This window comes from Rosa chinensis, chromosome 4, assembly GCF_002994745.2.
Source record: "Rosa chinensis cultivar Old Blush chromosome 4, RchiOBHm-V2, whole genome shotgun sequence".
NCBI lineage: Eukaryota > Viridiplantae > Streptophyta > Magnoliopsida > Rosales > Rosaceae > Rosa > Rosa chinensis.
In genome coordinates this window covers 27,880,858-27,885,076 of record NC_037091.1, presented here as the reverse complement: position 1 = coordinate 27,885,076, position 4,219 = coordinate 27,880,858, and the positions used below count along the sequence as shown (strand labels likewise).

Below are 4,219 nucleotides of genomic sequence, written 5' to 3'. Positions count from 1 at the left end.
TTAGGTTTGGGCCAATGTTCTTTCATTTGGGCCTAAGACGAAGTCAAGAATTGATCTTGGAAATTTCCGACAAAAAAATGAATAAAAGAAAAGTTACGAGATCTGTAGACCCCCGTACTTTTTCTTGTTATTTTAATTTGTCGCATAACGTATGAAATTACGTATTCGTAAGGTACGAATGTATTCGAGATTAGATTAAGATTTTGAGGCCATTAAAAGGATTAAGAAATTAGAGAAAATCCAATTTGGGTCTTGGAAACTATTTTTAAAGTATCGAGGCTTAGGACAAGCCCGGAAAAAAAAAAATTTCCCGAATGGATTCGGTGAAGTGTCGGAGAAATAAGGATGTTTGAAGATGTATTTTCGAATTGGGCTTGAGGAAATTAAAAGGAAAATGAAAATGATGCAGCCCAAGCCCATTGGCCCAACAGGAGGGGCAACTTAGACATTTCATAATTAAATTTGGGGAGAGGTATAAAAGGAAAACCTTCTCTCAAAACCCTAGCCTCTTCCTCATTTTCTCCCTTTCCTCTCTCTCTCTACCCGAGAGCTTCTCTCTCTACCTCTCGCCGGAAATCACCGCCGCCGGCCGCCGTCGCCGGAATCCCAATCCTCACCAAAATTTCCAGATTTTCTTCTCTTCATCCCCTCTTTCCAATTCTCCAACCAAAATCAAGAAATTTGGCCATCCAACCCTCCAAAAACCTTAGAACCCGAAGCTAAATTGGGGCTTTTTGTGATTTCTTCTTTCCAAGTTCAAATCAAGGTATTATCCATCCTAATCTAGCCTCTCTTCCTTCGATCTATACATCTTTCTTATCAAATTCGAGTTTTTGATTTCCATTTTTGATTTTTGGTGCATGAACCCGATTTTCCCTAAATCAAGAGGCTAGGCTATGGGTTTGGCAAGGATTTGTGGTAAGGATCTATCCATGCAACCTTGTTTCGAGATTTTTGGTTGTGGTATTGATGTTGGACGAATTTGTAGGTGAAGAAGGCCAATGAGGAGGATTAGGCCATGAGTTTTGAAGAAGAAAGGGTAAGGAATGGGTTTTGGACAAACCCTAGAATTTTTGGAATTTATTTGGTTGATTTTGATTTTTGTTGAGATATTGTTGTTGTTGGAAAAATTGTGAAAATTAGATATTTGAAGAGAGTTTAATTAGTAGGATTTTATTGGTCTAATTTTCAAAGGATTGGAAATTGGTGTTGAAGATTTTGGTGATTGTTGTTGTGTTATTTTGGCCAAAAGAAAAAGAAAAGGAAGAAGAAAAGAAATGGCTTTATTTCTGGAAGAAAATAAGGAAAATGAAGAAAAAAGTAAAAGTTAAATTAAATGAGTTTTACCTTGGTAAATTGGTAAAAAAGTGAAGAAGGTGAAAGTAAAGGTAAATTCGGTAAAAAGGAGGTAAAAGGTAAAAGTGTAAGTGTGGAGGTGAAATTCATGGTAAAAGTGAAAAGGTGAAATAGGAGAAGTAAATTGGTAAAAGTGAAAGTAAAACTTTATTTATAATTATTTACTTATTTATTTTTAATAAATAAGATATAATGGTAAATAAAGGAATACTTGGTCAAAAGTCAGAAGTTAAAGTCAAAAGTCAAAAGTCAACTCTGAGAGTTGACCGACCTCGTAAAACGTGAGGATCGACTCAACTTTGGTCGCTCGGATTGGCGAAAGTTTTGCGGAGCGATAAGGACGTTTTCCTTTTTAAGAAAGAAGTTAGTTTCCCAAATTGGTAAAGGTTGAAAGAAATAATTAATGGCATCATTGAAATAAAAAGGAATTAGTGTACGCGGTTACTTATGGTTGATCATGATGTTTACCTGGATAATTACTTACAAATTAAGTAATGGTTTAGGAAACACGATCGTTAAGGAAGCTTAAGCGGAAAGCGTCAGAGTGTGGAATACGCCGGCATTTCCAGGTAGGGTGAGCCGTCCCTATCTTGTTAGTGGTTTTCTTGTGCGTGTATATGCTTATACATATATTAAGCTGCATGCAAGTACGTTTTTGGTTGTTCATTAGTCGATGCCTCGTGATACATGTGTTTTCAGAACTGATAATTGCTAATTACGAAAACCGAGGCTAGACTTGCATGTTGAGATACTGTACCCTTGTATGTTTATACTTGTGACCTGAAAGTGAATGGGACCTAGACGCGTAGATTCCTAGGGATCCCACGGTGTCGATAACCGTGAACCTCCGGAGGGGGCTGTGCTCCTATGTTTGTCGAGGAAAGATTAGTATAGACAGTGAACCAGTCATAGGAGACTCAGGGCCAGGAAATGGACACTTTCGCTACTTGTAGTCAGAAGTACTACAGAGTAGTTGGCCGGTTCTCGAATTCAGGACGAACCAGGTCGGTCACAGATTTGTTTTATATTAGCCGGCAGGTAAGTATCTCGGAGCTCCAAATTGTGTGAAGCATACTGCATATGCTTTATAAAACAAAATAAATGTTTGTGGTTGCCTCTTATTAAAAGTATTTTTCGAGAAACGTGCACAATATTATGTAGTAAATATTTTCAAGTATATTGTTTTCAAACCTAGCATGGTTGGGTCGGCCCCTATTGGGCATGCGAGGACGAAAGCTCACCCCTACTATAGTGTGCAGGTTTCGAGCATGTGGTCGGGAAGCGTACAGGGGAGGCACATGGCCCGGCTTGGCGCATTTCTCTTTAGTTTTATCAAAAGGAAGGTTTTGGTCCCTTATCGGATTTTGAAGTAACTTGGTTATTTATTTTCTCACTAATTCATTTGTTTATTTGTTTTCTATTCGCTCATTTACAAAATTTCGAGAGACCCGTAACCCTGGGGCGCGTCTCTCATACTTGTTTTCACTTTGTGATTTGTTATTTTCTAAATTGGACTCCTATTGTAAGCCCAAATCTTTTAGCTCACTTTAAAAATTCCGCTTGCGAAAATATGTTGTTCGGTTGCTAGAATGTTTTGTGACTTTTGATGCGGCTGAAATAGCCTCACAATTTAACCCTGCAAAATGTAGTTGTCAGTATAGGATAAGCAGGGATCGTTCAGTCCGGGGATTGTAGGGTACACCTACACAAAAAGGTCAATTAACAAATAAACGAATAAAATGGGGGGTTTTTGAATTTGGTTTCTAATCTACTTAAAATAAAAACAAAACAAATAAAATTATCTACAATGATCGACTTCCCTAACCTTGACCAATACCACTAAGAAATTACTAAGTGTAAAAACAGAAAATCCATTTCAACATGCTACAAAAATGTGCCCATCTTAAATGCCTAGATAACAGCCTAAATGAAAAGCCTCAGCGGATCAATCCACTTATCTGATTCATTCTAATGTAGGCTTGGATCGGAAAAGTCCTTACCAAGCCTAATACTACTAATTTTTGAAAACACTCAGCGTAATTCTCTTAACTAGTAGTATTATCTAACCCTCGAATCAACTCACACGTGCAAATTAACCATTAGACATAGAATTTAACACGTAATTTCCAGAATCGTTTAACCATTGAACATAGTTTTTACCACTTTTTAGAACTAATTGCTACTTGTTTAACTCAGCGTCTTAACAAATAACAATTACTCTTGGCAAATTAAGAAAACACACAAGAACTCTCACCGTTATTCTAGCATGTAAACTTATGAACCTAACTCTGAAAATTACCTAAACACGTAAGAGGGCACAAGATTGTAACATGCATCATAAAAGAATTCTCAAAATTAACTCAATAATAAACTGAAAATCTCAAAAATATTAATAAAAATATTCTGAAAATTTCATGTCTCCAATTACACAACTCACAAATTGAAACACACAAAACCGAAACAAAAATTATAAGTAGAGTCATAGTTACACTTTGAAGCTTTCCTCAGCGGCTTAGCAACACGGTGATGAACTCGTCTCTGCGATGGTGGTGGAGCGTCCTTGACTCAGCGCCTTAGAGCTTTGTAGATTGATGGATGGATGGTGTCACGGTCATGTAGGTGATGGAAGTTTAAGGAGTGAATTGGGCAGTCTTGGAATGGTTTTTGGCCAGGAAGTGATCTTGGCTGGGAAGTGATCTTGGTTGGGAAGTGATCTTGGCTGGGAAGCGATGCCAATTATGTTCTGGACGTTGTCTATTTATAGGGGAGCATTGGTTGGCATTCCCAACTGAAACGTCTTCTTTATGGCCTTAACTCCTCTCATAATGGGGCAATTCCTTTAATTTCCAAGTTGAAACGTTTT

The 4,219-nt window shown here is 37.5% G+C and overlaps 1 long non-coding RNA gene across 2 annotated transcripts; it reads left to right on the top strand.

The window, feature by feature from the left end:
- Window positions 1–582: 582 nt before the first annotated feature.
- On the top strand, window positions 583–2,950 carry LOC112196150. Of its 2 annotated transcripts, XR_005809245.1 has the most exons (5): window positions 583–766; window positions 887–918; window positions 989–1,039; window positions 1,860–1,925; window positions 2,609–2,950. It is a non-coding gene; the product is annotated as an uncharacterized LOC112196150 (long non-coding RNA). The 2 variants fall into 2 exon arrangements; XR_002935006.2 differs by lacking the exon at window positions 1,860–1,925.
- The last annotated feature ends 1,269 nt before the right edge of the window (window positions 2,951–4,219 follow it).